Source organism: Bombus terrestris, unplaced genomic scaffold (genome assembly GCF_910591885.1).
Source record: "Bombus terrestris unplaced genomic scaffold, iyBomTerr1.2, whole genome shotgun sequence".
Classification (NCBI taxonomy): domain Eukaryota; kingdom Metazoa; phylum Arthropoda; class Insecta; order Hymenoptera; family Apidae; genus Bombus; species Bombus terrestris.
Window position 1 is genome coordinate 398,845 of NW_025963552.1, and position 21,151 is coordinate 419,995.

The window sequence follows — 21,151 nt, forward strand, 5'->3', positions numbered from 1 at the left end:
CACCTGTACGCGTGTCTCGCTCGCTGCGCTCGCTCGAAAACTATAGCCTAACCTAAAACCAATCCCTCTTGCGTTAGTCATTCGATATGAAGGCGACTTATTTCGAATTTGCGAACGTGTCGGATCGGATGTGAGGTTGGACTAAATTCTTACGAGCGAGCGGAGCGAGCGAGCAACGATCACAAGTTGCAAGGTATACATATACCTTATATTGCCTTGCATACATTTCGTGTTATTACCTAATTTTGTCAGCCACTTCGGACATCACATTGCACTTTAGTATGTGGAAATAGTACTATTTATGTGAAACTATTCATAAACTGTAAACATTTGTCAGTAGGCAATAGGATAAAGACTTCCGGCTTCTCGGGCTGGTGCGAATGTTTCAATGTCCGTATGTGCCAAACCGTTGGATTGTGACACACCTGTACGCGTGTCTCGCTCGCTGCGCTCGCTCGAATACGATAGCCTAACCTAAAACCAATCCCTCTTGCGTTAGTCATTCGATATGAAGGCGACTTATTTCGAATTTGCGAACGTGTCGGATCGGATGTGAGGTTGGACTAAATTTTTACGAGCGAGCGGAGCGAGCGAGCAACGATCACAATTTGCAAGGTATACATATACCTTGCAATATGCATATATATCGTGTTAGTACCTAATTTTGTCAGCCATTTCGGACATCACATTGCACTGTACTATGTGGAAATAGTACTATTTATGTGAAACTATTCATAAACTGTAAACATTTGTCAGTAGGCAATAGGATAAAGACTTCCGGCTCCTCGGGCTGGTGCGAATGTTTCAATGTCCGTATGTGCCAAACCGTTGGATTGTGACACACCTTTAGGCGTCTCTCGCTCGCTGCGCTCGCTCGAAAACTATAGCCTAACCTAAAACCAATCCCTCTTGCGTTAGTCATTCGATATGAAGGCGACTTATTTCGAATTTGCGAACGTGTCGGATCGTATGTGAGGTTGGACTAAATTTTTACGAGCGAGCGGAGCGAGTGAGCAACGATCACAATTTCCAAGCTATACATATACCTAATTTTGCCTTGCATATATTTCGTGTTATTACCTAATTTTGTCAGCCACTTCGGACATCACATTGCAGTGTAGTATGTGGAAATAGTACTATTTATGTGATACTATTCATAAACTGTGAACATTTGTCAGCAGGCAATAGGATAAAGACTGCCGGCTCCTCGGGCTGGTGCGAATGTTTCAATGTCCGTATGTGCCAAACCGTTGGATTGTGACACACCTTTACGCGACTCTCGCTCGCTGTGCTCGCTCGAAAACTATAGCCTAACCTAAAACGAATCCCTCTTGCGTCAGTCATTCGATATGAAGGCGACTTATTTCGAATTTGCGAACGTGTCGGATCGTATGTGAGATTGGACTAAATTTTTACGAGCGAGCGGAGCGAGCGAGCAACGATCACAATTTGCAAGGTATACATATACCTTATATTGCCTTGCATACATTTCGTGTTATTACCTAATTTTGTCAGCCATTTCGGACATCACACTGCACTGTACTATGTGGAAATAGTACTATTTATGTGAAACTATTCATAAACTGTAAACATTTGTCAGTAGGCAATATGATAAAGACTACCGGCTCCTCGGGCTGGTGCGAATGTTTCAATGTCAGTATGTGCCAAACCGTTCGATTGTGACACACCTTTACGCGTCTCTCGCTCGCTGCGCTCGCTCGAAAACTGTAGCCTAACCTAAAACCAATCCATCTTGCGTTCATTATTCGATATGGTGGCGACATATTTCCAATTTGCGAACGTGCCGGATCGGTTGTGAGGTTGGAGTAGATAATTACGAGCGAGCGGAGCGAATGAGCAACGATCACAATTTGCAAGGTATACATATACCTTATATTGCCTTGCATACATTTCGTGTTATTACCTAATTTTGTCAGCCATTTCGGACATCACATTGCACTGTACTATGTGGAAATAGTACTATTTATGTGAAACTATTCATAAACTGTAAACATTTGTCAGTAGGCAATAGGATAAAGACTTCCGGCTCCTCGGGCTGGTGCGAATGTTTCAATGTCCGTATGTGCCAAAACGTTGGATTGTGACACACCTTTACGCGTCTCTCGCTCGCTGCGCTCGCTCGAAAACTATAGCCTAACCTAAAACCAATCCCTCTTATGTTAGTCATTCGATATGAAGGCAACTTATTTCGAATTTGCGAACGTGTCGGATCGTATGTGAGGTTGGACTACATTTTTACGAGCGAGCGGAGCGAGTGAGCAACGATCAGAATTTCCAAGCTATACATATACCTAATGTTGCCTTGCATATATTTCGTGTTATTACCCAATTTTGTCAGCCACTTCGGACATCACATTGCACTGTAGTATGTGGAAATAGTACTATTTATGTGATACTATTCATAAACTGTGAACATTTGTCAGCAGGCAATAGGATAAAGACTTCCGGCTCCTCGGGCTGGTGCGAATGTTTCAATGTCCGTATGTGCCAAACCGTTCGATGGTGACACACCTTTACGCGTCTCTCGCTCGCTGCGCTCGCTCGAAAACTATAGCCTAACCTAAAACCAATCCATCTTGCGTTCATTATTCGATATGGTGGCGACATATTTCGAATTTGCGAACGTGTCGGATCGTATGTGAGGTTGGACTAAATTTTTACGAGCGAGCGGAGCGAGCGAGCAACGATCACAATTTGCAAGGTATACATATACCTTATATTGCCTTGCATACATTTCGTGTTATTACCTAATTTTGTCAGCCATTTCGGACATCACATTGCACTGTACTATGTGGAAATAGTACTATTTATGTGAAACTATTCATAAACTGTAAACATTTGTCAGTAGGCCGTAGGATAAAGACTTCCGGCTCCTCGGGCTGGTGCGAATGTTTCAATGTCCGTATGTGACAAACCGTTGGATTGTGACACACCTTTACGCGTGTCTCGCTCGCTGCGCTCGCTCTAAAACGATAGCCTAACCTAAAACCAATCCCTCTTGCGTTAGTCATTCGATATGAAGGCGACTTATTTCGAATTTGCGAACGTGTCGGATCGTATGCGAGGTTGGACTAAATTTTTACGAGCGAGCGGAGCGAGCGAGCAACGATCACAATTTGCAAGGTATACATATACCTTGCAATATGCATATATATCGTGTTAGTACCTAATTTTGTCAGCCACTTCGGACATCACATTGCACTTTAGTATGTGGAAATAGTACTATTTATGTGATACTATTCATAAACTGTAAACATTTGTCAGTAGGCAATAGGATAAAGACTTCCGGCTCCTCGGGCTGGTGCGAATGTTTCAATGTCCGTATGTGCCAAACCGTTGGATTGTGACACACCTTTACACGTCTCTCGCTCGCTGCGCTCGCTCGAAAACTATAGCCTAACCTAAAACCAATCCCTCTTGCGTTAGTCATTCGATATGAAGGCAACTTATTTCGAATTTGCGAACGTGTCGGATCGTATGTGAGGTTGGACTAAATTTTTACGAGCGAGCGGAGCGAGTGAGCAACGATCACAATTTCCAAGCTATACATATACCTAATGTTGCCTTGCATATATTTCGTGTTATTACCCAATTTTGTCAGCCACTTCGGACATCACATTGCACTGTAGTATGTGGAAATAGTACTATTTATGTGATACTATTCATAAACTGTGAACATTTGTCAGCAGGCAATAGGATAAAGACTGCCGGCTCCTCGGGCTGGTGCGAATGTTTCAATGTCCGTATGTGCCAAACCGTTGGATTGTGACACACCTTTACGCGACTCTCGCTCGCTGCGCTCGCTCGAAAACTATAGCCTAACCTAAAACGAATCCCTCTTGCGTCAGTCATTCGATATGAAGGCGACTTATTTCGAATTTGCGAACGTGTCGGATCGTATGTGAGATTGGACTAAATTTTTACGAGCGAGCGGAGCGAGCGAGCAACGATCACAATTTGCAAGGTATACATATACCTTATATTGCCTTGCATACATTTCGTGTTATTACCTAATTTTGTCAGCCATTTCGGACATCACACTGCACTGTACTATGTGGAAATAGTACTATTTATGTGAAACTATTCATAAACTGTAAACATTTGTCAGCAGGCCATTGGATAAAGAGTTCCGGCTCCTCGGGCTGCTGCGAATGTTTCAATGTCAGTATGTGCCAAACCGTTCGATGGTGACACACCTTTACGCGTATCTCGCTCGCTGCGCTCGCTCGAAAACTATAGCCTAACCTAAAACCAATCCATCTTGCGTGCATTATTCGATATGGTGGCGACATATTTCGAATTTGCGAACGTGTCGGATCGGTTGTGAGGTTGGAGTAGATAATTACGAGCGAGCGGAGCGAGCGAGGAACGATCACAATTTGCAAGGTATACATATACCTTATATTGCCTTGCATACATTTCGCGTTATTACCTAATTTTGTCAGCCATTTCGGACATCACATTGCACTGTACTATGTGGAAATAGTACCATTTATGTGATACTATTCATAAACTGTAAACATTTGTCAGTAGGCAATAGGATAAAGACCTCCGGCTCCTCGGGCTGGTGCGAATGTTTCAATGTGCGTATGTGACAAACCGTTGGATTGTGACACACCTTTACGCGTCTCTCGCTCGCTGCGCTCGCTCGAAAACTGTAGCCGAACCTAAAACCAATCCATCTTGCGTTAGTCATTCGATACGAAGGCGACTTATTTCGAATTTGCGAACGTGTCGGATCGTATGTGAGGTTGGACTAAATTTTTACGAGCGAGCGGAGCGAGCGAGCAACGATCACAATTTGCAAGGTATACATATACCTTATATTGCCTTGCATACATTTCGTGTTATTACCTAATTTTGTCAGCCATTTCGGACATCACATTGCACTGTACTATGTGGAAATAGTACTATTTATGTGAAACTATTCATAAACTGTAAACATTTGTCTGGAGGCAATATGATAAAGACTACCGGCTCCTCGGGCTGGTGCGAATGTTTCAATGTCAGTATGTGCCAAACCATTCGATTGTGACACACCTTTACGCGTCTCTCGCTCGCTGCGCTCGCTCGAAAACTGTAGCCTAACCTAAAACCAATCCATCTTGCGTTCATTATTCGATATGGTGGCGACATATTTCCAATTTGCGAACGTGCCGGATCGGTTGTGAGGTTGGAGTAGATAATTACGAGCGAGCGGAGCGAATGAGCAACGATCACAATTTGCAAGGTATACATATACCTTATATTGCCTTGCATACATTTCGTGTTATTACGTAATTTTGTCAGCCATTTCGGACATCACATTGCACTGTACTATGTGGAAATAGTACTATTTATGTGAAACTATTCATAAACTGTAAACATTTGTCAGTAGGCAATAGGATAAAGACTTCCGGCTCCTCGGGCTGGTGCGAATGTTTCAATGTCCGTATGTGCCAAAACGTTGGATTGTGACACACCTTTACGCGTCTCTCGCTCGCTGCGCTCGCTCGACAACTATAGCCTAACCTAAAACCAATCCCTCTTGCGTTAGTCATTCGATATGAAGGCAACTTATTTCGAATTTGCGAACGTGTCGGATCGTATGTGAGGTTGGACTACATTTTTACGAGCGAGCGGAGCGAGTGAGCAACGATCAGAATTTCCAAGCTATACATATACCTAATGTTGCCTTGCATATATTTCGTGTTATTACCCAATTTTGTCAGCCACTTCGGACATCACATTGCACTGTAGTATGTGGAAATAGTACTATTTATGTGATACTATTCATAAACTGTGAACATTTGTCAGCAGGCAATAGGATAAAGACTTCCGGCTCCTCGGGCTGGTGCGAATGTTTCAATGTCCGTATGTGCCAAACCGTTCGATGGTGACACACCTTTACGCGTCTCTCGCTCGCTGCGCTCGCTCGAAAACTATAGCCTAACCTAAAACCTATCCATCTTGCGTTCATTATTCGATATGGTGGCGACATATTTCGAATTTGCGAACGTGTCGGATCGTATGTGAGGTTGGACTAAATTTTTACGAGCGAGCGGAGCGAGCGAGGAACGATCACAATTTGCAAGGTATACATATACCTTATATTGCCTTGCATACATTTCGCGTTATTACCTAATTTTGTCAGCCATTTCGGACATCACATTGCACTGTACTATGTGGAAATAGTACTATTTATGTGATACTATTCATAAACTGTAAACATTTGTCAGTAGGCAATAGGATAAAGACCTCCGGCTCCTCGGGCTGGTGCAAATGTTTCAATGTCCGTATGTGACAAACCGTTGGATTGTGACACACCTTTACGCGTCTCTCGCTCGCTCCGCTCGCTCGAAAACTGTAGCCGAACCTAAAACCAATCCATCTTGCGTTCATTATTCGATATGGTGGCGACATATTTCGAATTTGCGAACGTGTCGGATCGGTTGTGAGGTTGGAGTAGATAATTACGAGCGAGCGGAGCGAGCGAGCAACGATCACAATTTGCAAGGTATACATATACCTTGCAATATACAAATATATCGTGTTAGTACCTAATTTTGTCAGCCACTTCGGACATCACATTGCACTGTAGTATGTGGAAATAGTACTATTTAGGTGAAACTATTCACAAACTGTAAACATTTGTCAGTAGGCAATAGGATAAAGACTTCCGGCTCCTCGGGCTGGTGCGAATGTTTCAATGTCAGTATGTGCCAAACCATTCGATTGTGACACACCTTTACGCGTCTCTCGCTCGCTGCGCTCGCTCGAAGACTGTAGCCTAACCTGAAACCAATCCCTCTTGCGTTAGTCATTCGATATGAAGGCGACTTATTTCGAATTTGCGAACGTGTCGGATCGTATGTGAGATTGGACTAAATTTTTACGAGCGAGCGGAGCGAGCGAGCAACGATCACAATTTGCAAGGTATACATATACCTTATATTGCCTTGCATACATTTCGTGTTATTACCTAATTTTGTCAGCCATTTCGGACATCACATTGCACTGTAGTATGTGGAGATAGTACTATTTAGGTGAAACTATTCACAAACTGTAAACATTTGTCAGTAGGCAATATGATAAAGACTTCCGGCTCCTCGGGCTGGTGGGAATGTTTCAATGTCAGTATGTGCCAAACCGTTGGATTGTGACACACCTTTACGCGTCTCTCGCTCGCTGCGCTCGCTCGAAAACTATAGCCTAACCTAAAACCAATCCCTCTTGCGTTAGTCATTCGATATGAAGGCAACTTATTTCGAATTTGCGAACGTGTCGGATCGTATGTGAGGTTGGACTAAATTTTTACGAGCGAGCGGAGCGAGCGAGCAACGATCACAATTTGCAAGGTATACATATACCTTGCAATATACAAATATATCGTGTTAGTACCTAATTTTGTCAGCCACTTCGGACATCACATTGCACTGTAGTATGTGGAAATAGTGCTATTTAGGTGAAACTATTCACAAACTGTAAACATTTGTCAGTAGGCAATAGGATAAAGACTTCCGGCTCCTCGGGCTGGTGCGAATGTTTCAATGTCAGTATGTGCCAAACCGTTCGATTGTGACACACTTTTACGCGTCTCTCGCTCGCTGCGCTCGCTCGAAGACTGTAGCCTAACCTAAAACTAATCCCTCTTGCGTTAGTCATTCGATATGAAGGCGACTTATTTCGAATTTGCGAACGTGTCGGATCGTATGCGAGATTGGACTAAATTTTTACGAGCGAGCGGAGCGAGCGAGCAACGATCACAATTTGCAAGGTATACATATACCTTATATTGCCTTGCATACATTTCGTGTTATTACCTAACTTTGTCAGCCATTTCGGACATCACATTGCACTGTACTGTGTGGAAATAGTACTATTTATGTGAAACTATTCATATACTGTAAACATTTGTCAGTAGGCAATATGATAAAGACTTCCGGCTCCTCGGGCTGGTGCGAATGTTTCAATGTCAGTATGTGCCAAACCGTTCGATTGTGACACACCTTTACGCGTCTCTCGCTCGCTGCGCTCGCTCGAAAACTGTAGCCTAACCTAAAACCAATCCATCTTGCGTTCATTATTCGATATGGTGGCGACATATTTCGAATTTGCGAACGTGTCGGATCGGTTGTGAGGTTGGAGTAGATAATTACGAGCGAGCGGAGCGAGCGAGCAACGATCACAATTTGCAGGGTATACATACACCTTGCTATATGCATATATATCGTGTTAGTACCTAATTTTGTCAGCCACTTCGGACATCACATTGCACTGTAGTATGTGGAGATAGTACTATTTAGGTGAAACTATTCACAAACTGTAAACATTTGTCAGTAGGCAATATGATAAAGACTTCCGGCTCCTCGGGCTGGTGTGAATGTTTCAATGTCAGTATGTGCCAAACCGTTGGATTATGACACACCTTTACGCGTCTCTCGCTCGATGCGCGAGCTCGAAAACTATAGCCTAACCTAAAACCAATCCCTCTTGCGTTAGTCATTCGATATGATGGCGACTTATTTCGAATTTGCGAACGTGTCGGATCGTATGTGAGGTTGGACTAAATTTTTACGAGCGAGCGGAGCGAGCGAGCAACGATCACAATTTGCAAGGTATACATATACCTTATATTGCCTTGCATACATTTCGTGTTATTACCTAATTTTGTCAGCCATTTCGGACATCACATTGCACTGTACTATGTGGAAATAGTACTATTTATGTGAAACTATTCATATGCTGTAAACATTTGTCAGTAGGCAATATGATAAAGACTTCCGGCTCCTCGGGCTGGTGCGAATGTTTCAATGTCAGTATGTGCCAAACCGTTCGATTGTGACACACCTTTACGCGTCTCTCGCTCGCTGCGCTCGCTCGAAAACTGTAGCCTAACCTAAAACCAATCCATCTTGCGTTCATTATTCGATATGGTGGCGACATATTTCGAATTTGCGAACGTGTCGGATCGGTTGTGAGGTTGGAGTAGATAATTACGAGTGAGCGGAGCGAGCGAGCAACGATCACAATTTGCAAGGTATACATATACCTTATATTGCCTTGCATACATTTCGTGTTATTACCTAATTTTGTCAGCCATTTCAGACATCACATTGCACTGTACTATGTGGAAATAGTACTAATTATGTGAAACTATTCATAAACTGTAAACATTTGTCAGTAGGCAATAGGATAAAGACTTCCGGCTCCTCGGGCTGGTGCGAATGTTTCAATGTCCGTATGTGCCAAACCGTTGGATTGTGACACACCTTTACGCGTCTCTCGCTCGCTGCGCTCGCTCGAAAACTGTAGCCTAACCTAAAACCAATCCATCTTGCGTTCATTATTCGATATGGTGGCGACATATTTCGAATTTGCGAACGTGTCGGATCGGTTGTGAGGTTGGAGTAGATAATTACGAGCGAGCGGAGCGAGCGAGCAACGATCACAATTTGCAGGGTATACATACACCTTGCTATATGCATATATATCGTGTTAGTACCTAATTTTGTCAGCCACTTCGGACATCACATTGCACTGTAGTATGTGGAGATAGTACTATTTAGGTGAAACTATTCACAAACTGTAAACATTTGTCAGTAGGCAATATGATAAAGACTTCCGGCTCCTCGGGCTGGTGTGAATGTTTCAATGTCAGTATGTGCCAAACCGTTGGATTATGACACACCTTTACGCGTCTCTCGCTCGATGCGCTAGCTCGAAAACTATAGCCTAACCTAAAACCAATCCCTCTTGCGTTAGTCATTCGATATGATGGCGACTTATTTCGAATTTGCGAACGTGTCGGATCGTATGTGAGGTTGGACTAAATTTTTACGAGCGAGCGGAGCGAGCGAGCAACGATCACAATTTGCAAGGTATACATATACCTTATATTGCCTTGCATACATTTCGTGTTATTACCTAATTTTGTCAGCCATTTCGGACATCACATTGCACTGTACTATGTGGAAATAGTACTATTTATGTGAAACTATTCATATGCTGTAAACATTTGTCAGTAGGCAATATGATAAAGACTTCCGGCTCCTCGGGCTGGTGCGAATGTTTCAATGTCAGTATGTGCCAAACCGTTCGATTGTGACACACCTTTACGCGTCTCTCGCTCGCTGCGCTCGCTCGAAAACTGTAGCCTAACCTAAAACCAATCCATCTTGCGTTCATTATTCGATATGGTGGCGACATATTTCGAATTTGCGAACGTGTCGGATCGGTTGTGAGGTTGGAGTAGATAATTACGAGCGAGCGGAGCGAGCGAGCAACGATCACAATTTGCAAGGTATACATATACCTTATATTGCCTTGCATACATTTCGTGTTATTACCTAATTTTGTCAGCCATTTCAGACATCACATTGCACTGTACTATGTGGAAATAGTACTAATTATGTGAAACTATTCATAAACTGTAAACATTTGTCAGTAGGCAATAGGATAAAGACTTCCGGCTCCTCGGGCTGGTGTGAATGTTTCAATGTCAGTATGTGCCAAACCGTTGGATTGTGACACACCTTTACGCGTCTCTCGCTCGCTGCGCTCGCTCGAAAACTATAGCCTAACCTAAAACCAATCCCTCTTGCGTTAGTCATTCGATATGAAGGCAACTTATTTCGAATTTGCGAACGTGTCGGATCGTATGTGAGGTTGGACTAAATTTTTACGAGCGAGCGGAGCGAGCGAGCAACGATCACAATTTGCAAGGTATACATATACCTTGCAATATACAAATATATCGTGTTAGTACCTAATTTTGTCAGCCACTTCGGACATCACATTGCACTGTAGTATGTGGAAATAGTACTATTTAGGTGAAACTATTCACAAACTGTAAACATTTGTCAGTAGGCAATAGGATAAAGACTTCCGGCTCCTCGGGCTGGTGCGAATGTTTCAATGTCAGTATGTGCCAAACCGTTCGATTGTGACACACCTTTACGCGTCTCTCGCTCGCTGCGCTCGCTCGAAGACTGTAGCCTAACCTGAAACTAATCCCTCTTGCGTTAGTCATTCGATATGAAGGCGACTTATTTCGAATTTGCGAACGTGTCGGATCGTATGCGAGATTGGACTAAATTTTTACGAGCGAGCGGAGCGAGCGAGCAACGATCACAATTTGCAAGGTATACATATACCTTATATTGCCTTGCATACATTTCGTGTTATTACCTAACTTTGTCAGCCATTTCGGACATCACATTGCACTGTACTATGTGGAAATAGTACTATTTATGTGATACTATTCATAAACTGTAAACATTTGTCAGTAGGCAATAGGATAAAGACTTCCGGCTCCTCGGGCTGGTGCGAATGTTTCAATGTCAGTATGTGCCAAACCGTTCGATTGTGACAGACCTTTACGCGTCTCTCGCTCGCTGCGCTCGCTCGAAAACTATAGCCTAACCTAAAACCAATCCATCTTGCGTTCATTATTCGATATGGTGGCGACATATTTCGAATTTGCGAACGTGTCGGATCGTATGTGAGGTTGGACTAAATTTTTACGAGCGAGCGGAGCGAGCGAGCAACGATCACAATTTGCAGGGTATACATACACCTTGCTATATGCATATATATCGTGTTAGTACCTAATTTTGTCTGCCACTTCGGACATCACATTGCACTGTAGTATGTGGAGATAGTACTATTTAGGTGAAACTATTCACAAACTGTAAACATTTGCCAGTAGGCAATATGATAAAGACTTCCGGCTCGTCGGGCTGGTGGGAATGTTTCAATGTCAGTATGTGCCAAACCGTTGGATTATGACACACCTTTACGCGTCTCTCGGTCGCTGCGCTCGCTCGAAAACTATAGCCTAACCTAAAACCAATCCCTCTTGCGTTAGTCATTCGATATGATGGCGACTTATTTCGAATTTGCGAACGTGTCGGATCGTATGTGAGGTTGGACTAAATTTTTACGAGCGAGCGGAGCGAGCGAGCAACGATCACAATTTGCAAGGTATACATATACCTTATATTGCCTTGCATACATTTCGTGTTATTACCTAATTTTGTCAGCCATTTCAGACATCACATTGCACTGTACTATGTGGAAATAGTACTAATTATGTGAAACTATTCATAAACTGTAAACATTTGTCAGTAGGCAATAGTATAAAGACTTCCGGCTCCTCGGGCTGGTGCGAATGTTTCAATGTCCGTATGTGCCAAACCGTTGGATTGTGACACACCTTTACGCGTCTCTCGCTCGCTGCGCTCGCTCGAAAACTATAGCCTAACCTAAAACCAATCCCTCTTGCGTTAGTCATTCGATATGAAGGCAACTTATTTCGAATTTGCGAACGTGTCGGATCGTATGTGAGGTTGGACTAAATTTTTACGAGCGAGCGGAGCGAGCGAGCAACGATCACAATTTGCAAGGTATACATATACCTTGCAATATACAAATATATCGTGTTAGTACCTAATTTTGTCAGCCACTTCGGACATCACATTGCACTGTAGTATGTGGAAATAGTACTATTTAGGTGAAACTATTCACAAACTGTAAACATTTGTCAGTAGGCAATAGGATAAAGACTTCCGGCTCCTCGGGCTGGTGCGAATGTTTCAATGTCAGTATGTGCCAAACCATTCGATTGTGACACACCTTTACGCGTCTCTCGCTCGCTGCGCTCGCTCGAAGACTGTAGCCTAACCTAAAACCAATCCCTCTTGCGTTAGTCATTCGATATGGTGGCGACATATTTCGAATTTGCGAACGTGTCGGATCGGTTGTGAGGTTGGAGTAGATAATTACGAGCGAGCGGAGCGAACGAGCAACGATCACAATTTGCAAGGTATACATATACCTTGCAATATGCATATATATCGTGTTAGTACCTAATTTTGTCAGCCACTTCGGACATCACATTGCACTGTAGTATGTGGAAATAGTACTATTTATGTGGTACTATTCATAAACTGTAAACATTTGTCAGTAGGCAATAGGATAAAGACTTCCGGCTCCTCGAGCTAGTGCGAATGTTTCAATGTCCGTATGTGCCAAACCGTTGATTTGTGACACACCTTTACGCGTCTCTCGCTCGCTGCGCTCGCTCGAAAACTATAGCCTAACCTAAAACCAATCCCTCTTGCGTTAGTCATTCGATATGAAGGCGACTTATTTCGAATTTGCGAACGTGTCGGATCGTATGTGAGGTTGGACTAAATTTTTACGAGCGAGCGGAGCGAGCGAGCAACGATCACAATTTGCAAGGTATACATATACCTTATATTGCCTTGCATACATTTCGTGTTATTACCTAATTTTGTCAGCCATTTCGGACATCACATTGCACTGTACTATGTGGAAATAGTACTATTTATGTGAAACTATTCATATACTGTAAACATTTGTCAGTAGGCAATATGATAAAGACTTCCGGCTCCTCGGGCTGGTGCGAATGTTTCAATGTCCGTATGTGCCAAACCGTTGGATTGTGACACACCTTTACGCGTCTCTCGCTCGCTGCGCTCGCTCGACAACTATAGCCTAACCTAAAACCAATCCCTCTTGCGTTAGTCATTCGATATGAAGGCGACTTATTTCGAATTTGCGAACGTGTCGGATCGTATGTGAGGTTGGACTAAATTTTTACGAGCGAGCGGAGCGAGCGAGCAACGATCACAATTAGCAAGGTATACATATAACTTATATTGCCTTGCATACATTTCGTGTTATTACCTAATTTTGTCAGCCATTTCGGACATCACATTGCACTGTACTATGTGGAAATAGTACTATTTATGTGAAACTATTCATAAACTGTAAACATTTGTCAGTAGGCAATATGATAAAGACTTCCGGCTCCTCGGGCTGGTGCGAATGTTTCAATGTCAGTATGTGCCAAACCGTTCGATTGTGACAGACCTTTACGCGTCTCTCGCTCGCTGCGCTCTCTCGAAAACTATAGCCTAACCTAAAACCAATCCATCTTGCGTTCATTATTCGATATGGTGGCGACATATTTCGAATTTGCGAACGTGTCGGATCGTATGTGAGGTTGGACTAAATTTTTCGAGCGAGCGGAGCGAGCGAGCAACGATCACAATTTGCAGGGTATACATACACCTTGCTATATGCATATATATCGTGTTAGTACCTAATTTTGTCAGCCACTTCGGACATCACATTGCACTGTAGTATATGGAGATAGTACTATTTAGGTGAAACTATTCACAAACTGTAAACATTTGTCAGTAGGCAATATGATAAAGACTTCCGGCTCCTCGGGCTGGTGTGAATGTTTCAATGTCAGTATGTGCCAAACCGTTGGATTATGACACACCTTTACGCGTCTCTCGCTCGCTGCGCTCGCTCGAAAACTATAGCCTAACCTAAAACCAATCCCTCTTGCGTTAGTCATTCGATATGATGGCGACTTATTTCGAATTTGCGAACGTGTCGGATCGTATGTGAGGTTGGACTAAATTTTTACGAGCGAGCGGAGCGAGCGAGCAACGATCACAATTTGCAAGGTATACATATACCTTATATTGCCTTGCATACATTTCGTGTTATTACCTAATTTTGTCAGCCATTTCAGACATCACATTGCACTGTACTATGTGGAAATAGTACTATTTATGTGGTACTATTCATAAACTGTAAACATTTGTCAGTAGGCAATAGGATAAAGACTTCCGGCTCCTCGGGCTAGTGCGAATGTTTCAATGTCCGTATGTGCCAAACCGTTGATTTGTGACACACCTTTACGCGTCTCTCGCTCGCTCGAAAACTATAGCCTAACCTAAAACCAATCCCTCTTGCGTTAGTCATTCGATATGAAGGCAACTTATTTCGAATTTGCGAACGTGTCGGATCGTATGTGAGATTGGACTAAATTTTTACGAGCGAGCGGAGCGAGCGAGCAACGATCACAATTTGCAAGGTATACATATACCTTGCAATATACAAATATATCGTGTTAGTACCTAATTTTGTCAGCCACTTCGGACATCACATTGCACTGTAGTATGTGGAAATAGTACTATTTAGGTGAAACTGTTCACAAACTGTAAACATTTGTCAGTAGGCAATAGGATAAAGACTTCCGGCTCCTCGGGCTGGTGCGAATGTTTCAATGTCAGTATGTGCCAAACCATTCGATTGTGACACACCTTTACGCGTCTCTCGCTCGCTGCGTTCGCTCGAAGACTGTAGCCTAACCTAAAACCAATCCCTCTTGCGTTAGTCATTCGATATGAAGGCGACTTATTTCGAATTTGCGAACGTGTCGGATCGTATGTGAGATTGGACTAAATTTTTACGAGCGAGCGGAGCGAGCGAGCAACGATCACAATTTGCAAGGTATACATATACCTTATATTGCCTTGCATACATTTCGTGTTATTACCTAATTTTGTCAGCCATTTCGGACATCACATTGCACTGTACTATGTGGAAATAGTACTATTTATATGATACTATTCATAAACTGTAAACATTTGTCAGTAGGCAATAGGATAAAGACTTCCGGCTCCTCGGGCTGGTGCGAATGTTTCAATGTCCGTATGTGACAAACCGTTGGATTGTGACACACCTTTACGCGTCTCTCGCTCGCTGCGCTCGCTCGAAAACTGTAGCCGAACCTAAAACCAATCCATCTTGCGTTCATTATTCGATATGGTGGCGACATATTTCGAATTTGCGAACGTGTCGGATCGGTTGTGAGGTTGGAGTAGATAATTACGAGCGAGCGGAGCGAACGAGCAACGATCACAATTTGCAAGGTATACATATACCTTGCAATATGCATATATATCGTGTTAGTACCTAATTTTGTCAGCCACTTCGGACATCACATTGCACTGTAGTATGTGGAAATAGTACTATTTATGTGGTACTATTCATAAACTGTAAACATTTGTCAGTAGGCAATAGGATAAAGACTTCCGGCTCCTCGGGCTAGTGCGAATGTTTCAATGTCCGTATGTGCCAAACCGTTGATTTGTGACACACCTTTACGCGTCTCTCGCTCGCTGCGCTCGCTCGAAAACTATAGCCTAACCTAAAACCAGTCCCTCTTGCGTTAGTCATTCGATATGAAGGCGACTTATTTCGAATTTGCGAACGTGTCGGATCGTATGTGAGGTTGGACTAAATTTTTACGAGCGAGCGGAGCGAGCGAGCAACGATCACAATTTGCAAGGTATACATATACCTTATATTGCCTTGCATACATTTCGTGTTATTACCTAATTTTGTCAGCCATTTCGGACATCACATTGCACTGTACTATGTGGAAATAGTACTATTTATGTGAAACTATTCATATACTGTAAACATTTGTCAGTAGGCAATATGATAAAGACTTCCGGCTCCTCGGGCTGGTGCGAATGTTTCAATGTCCGTATGTGCCAAACCGTTGGATTGTGACACACCTTTACGCGTCTCTCGCTCGCTGCGCTCGGTCGCTGCGCTCGCTCGACAACTATAGCCTAACCTAAAACCAATCCCTCTTGCGTTAGTCATTCGATATGAAGGCAACTTATTTCGAATTTGCGAACGTGTCGGATCGTATGTGAGGTTGGACTAAATTTTTACGAGCGAGCGGAGCGAGCGAGCAACGATCACAATTTGCAAGGTATACATATACCTTATATTGCCTTGCATACATTTCGTGTTATTACCTAATTTTGTCAGCCATTTCGGACATCACATTGCACTGTACTGTGTGGAAATAGTACTATTTATGTGAAACTATTCATATACTGTAAACATTTGTCAGTAGGCAATATGATAAAGACTTCCGGCTCCTCGGGCTGGTGCGAATGTATCAATGTCAGTATGTGCCAAACCGTTCGATTGTGACACACCTTTACGCGTCTCTCGCTCGCTGCGCTCGCTCGAAAACTGTAGCCTAACCTAAAACCAATCCATCTTGCGTTAGTCATTCGATATGAAGGCCACTTATTTCGAATTTGCGAACGTGTCGGATCGTATGTGAGGTTGGACTAAATTTTTACGAGCGAGCGGAGCGAGCGAGCAACGATCACAATTTGCAAGGTATACATATACCTTATATTGCCTTGCATACATTTCGTGTTATTACCTAATTTTGTCAGCCATTTCGGACATCACATTGCACTGTACTGTGTGGAAATAGTACTATTTATGTGAAACTATTCATATACTGTAAACATTTGTCAGTAGGCAATATGATAAAGACTTCCGGCTCCTCGGGCTGGTGCGAATGTTTCAATGTCCGTATGTGCCAAACCGTTGGATTGTGACACACCTTTACGCGTCTCTCGCTCGCTGCGCTCGCTCGAAAACTATAGCCTAACCTAAAACCAATCCCTCTTGCGTTAGTCATTCGATATGAAGGCAACTTATTTCGAATTTGCGAACGTGTCGGATCGTATGTGAGGTTGGACTAAATTTTTACGAGCGAGCGGAGCGAGCGAGCAACGATCACAATTTGCAAGGTATACATATACCTTGCAATATACAAATATATCGTGTTAGTACCTAATTTTGTCAGCCACTTCGGACATCACATTGCACTGTAGTATGTGGAAATAGTACTATTTAGGTGAAACTATTCACAAACTGTAAACATTTGTCAGTAGGCAATAGGATAAAGACTTCCGGCTCCTCGGGCTGGTGCGAATGTTTCAATGTCCGTATGTGACAAACCGTTGGATTGTGACACACCTTTACGCGTCTCTCGCTCGCTGCGCTCGCTCGAAGACTGTAGCCTAACCTAAAACCAATCCCTCTTGCGTTAGTCATTCGATATGAAGGCGACTTATTTCGAATTTGCGAACGTGTCGGATCGTATGTGAGATTGGACTAAATTTTTACGAGCGAGCGGAGCGAGCGAGCAACGATCACAATTTGCAAGGTATACATATACCTTATATTGCCTTGCATACATTTCGTGTTATTACCTAATTTTGTCAGCCATTTCGGACATCACATTGCACTGTACTATGTGGAAATAGTACTATTTATGTGATACTATTCATAAACTGTAAACATTTGTCAGTAGGCAATAGGATAAAGACTTCCGGCTCCTCGGGCTGGTGCGAATGTTTCAATGTCCGTATGTGACAAACCGTTGGATTGTGACACACCTTTACGCGTCTCTCGCTCGCTGCGCTCGCTCGAAAACTGTAGCCGAACCTAAAACCAATCCATCTTGCGTTCATTATTCGATATGGTGGCGACATATTTCGAATTTGCGAACGTGTCGGATCGGTTGTGAGGTTGGAGTAGATAATTACGAGCGAGCGGAGCGAACGAGCAACGATCACAATTTGCAAGGTATACATATACCTTGCAATATGCATATATATCGTGTTAGTACCTAATTTTGTCAGCCACTTCGGACATCACATTGCACTGTAGTAGGTGGAAATAGTACTATTTATGTGGTACTATTCATAAACTGTAAACATTTGTCAGTAGGCAATAGGATAAAGACTTCCGGCTCCTCGGGGTAGTGCGAATGTTTCAATGTCCGTATGTGCCAAACCGTTGATTTGTGACACACCTTTACGCGTCTCTCGCTCGCTGCGCTCGCTCGAAAACTATAGCCTAACCTAAAACCAATCCCTCTTGCGTTAGTCATTCGATATGAAGGCGACTTATTTCGAAATTGCGAACGTGTCGGATCGTATGTGAGGTTGGACTAAATTTTTACGAGCGAGCGGAGCGAGCGAGCAACGATCACAATTTGCAAGGTATACATATACCTTATATTGCCTTGCATACATTTCGTGTTATTACCTAATTTTGTCAGCCATTTCGGACATCACATTGCACTGTACTATGTGGAAATAGTACTATTTATGTGAAACTATTCATATACTGTAAACATTTGTCAGTAGGCAATATGATAAAGACTTCCGGCTCCTCGGGCTGGTGCGAATGTTTCAATGACCGTATGTGCCAAACCGTTGGATTGTGACACACCTTTACGCGTCTCTCGCTCGCTGCGCTCGCTCGACAACTATAGCCTAACCTAAAACCAATCCCTCTTGCGTTAGTCATTCGATATGAAGGCAACGTATTTCGAATTTGCGAACGTGTCGGATCGTATGTGAGGTTGGACTAAATTTTTACGAGCGAGCGGAGCGAGCGAGCAACGATCACAATTAGCAAGGTATACATATAACTTATATTGCCTTGCATACATTTCGTGTTATTACCTAATTTTGTCAGCCATTTCGGACATCACATTGCACTGTACTATGTGGAAATAGTACTATTTATGTGAAACTATTCATAAACTGTAAACATTTGTCAGTAGGCAATATGATAAAGACTTCCGGCTCCTCGGGCTGGTGCGAATGTTTCAATGTCAGTATGTGCCAAACCGTTGGATTATGACACACCTTTACGCGTCTCTCGCTCGCTGCGCTCGCTCGAAAACTATAGCCTAACCTAAAACCAATCCCTCTTGCGTTAGTCATTCGATATGATGGCGACTTATTTCGAATTTGCGAACGTGTCGGATCGTATGTGAGGTTGGACTAAATTTTTACGAGCGAGCCGAGCGAGCGAGCAACGATCACAATTTGCAAGGTATACATATACCTTATATTGCCTTGCATACATTTCGTGTTATTACCTAATTTTGTCAGCCATTTCGGACATCACATTGCACTGTACTGTGTGGAAATAGTACTATTTATGTGAAACTATTCATATACTGTAAACATTTGTCAGTAGGCTATATGATAAAGACTTCCGGCTCGTCGGGCTGGTGCGAATGTTTCAATGTCAGTATGTGCCAAGCCGTTCGATTGTGACACACCTTTACGCGTCTCTCGCTCGCTGCGCTCGCTCGAAAACTGTAGCCTAACTTAAAACCAATCCATCTTGCGTTCATTATTCGATATGGTGGCGACATATTTCGAATTTGCGAACGTGTCGGATCGGTTGTGAGGTTGGAGTAGATAATTACGAGCGAGCGGAGCGAGCGAGCAACGATCACAATTTGCAAGGTATACATATACCTTATATTGCCTTGCATACATTTCGTGTTATTACCTAATTTTGTCAGCCATTTCGGACATCACATTGCACTGTACTATGTGGAAATAGTACTATTTATGTGGTACTATTCATAAACTGTAAACATTTGTCAGTAGGCAATAGGATAAAGACTTCCGGCTCCTCGGGCTAGTGCGAATGTTTCAATGTCCGTATGTGCCAAACCGTTGATTTGTGACACACCTTTACGCGTCTCTCGCTCGCTGCGCTCGCTCGAAAACTATAGCCTAACCTAAAACCAATCCATCTTGCGTTAGTCATTCGATATGAAGGCCACTTATTTCGAATTTGCGAACGTGTCGGATCGTATGTGAGGTTGGACTAAATTTTTACGAGCGAGCGGAGCGAGCGAGCAACGATCACAATTTGCAAGGTATACATATACCTTATATTGCCTTGCATACATTTCGTGTTATTACCTAATTTTGTCAGCCATTTCGGACATCACATTGCACTGTACTGTGTGGAAATAGTACTATTTATGTGAAACTATTCATACACTGTAAACATTTGTCAGTAGGCAATATGATAAAGACTTCCGGCTCCTCGGGCTGGTGCGAATGTTTCAATATCAGTATGTGCCAAACCGTTCGATTGTGACACACCTTTACGCGTCTCTCGCTCGCTGCGCTCGCTCGAAAACTGTACCCTAACCTAAAACCAATCCATCTTGCGTTAGTCATTCGATATGAAGGCCACTTATTTCGAATTTGCGAACGTGTCGGATCGTATGTGAGGTTGGACTAAATTTTTACGAGCGAGCGGAGCGAGCGAGCAACGATCACAATTTGCAAGGTATACATATACCTTATATTGCCTTGCATACATTTCGTGTTATTACCTAATTTTGTCAGCCATTTCGGACATCACATTGCACTGTACTGTGTGGAAATAGTACTATTTATGTGAAACTATTCATATACTGTAAACATTTGTCAGTAGGCAATATGATAAAGACTTCCGGCTCCTCGGGCTGGTGCGAATGTTTCAATGTCCGTATGTGCCAAACCGTTGGATTGTGACACACCTTTACGCGTCTCTCGCTCGCTGCGCTCGCTCGAAAACTATAGCCTAACCTAAAACCAATCCCTCTTGCGTTAGTCATTCGATATGAAGG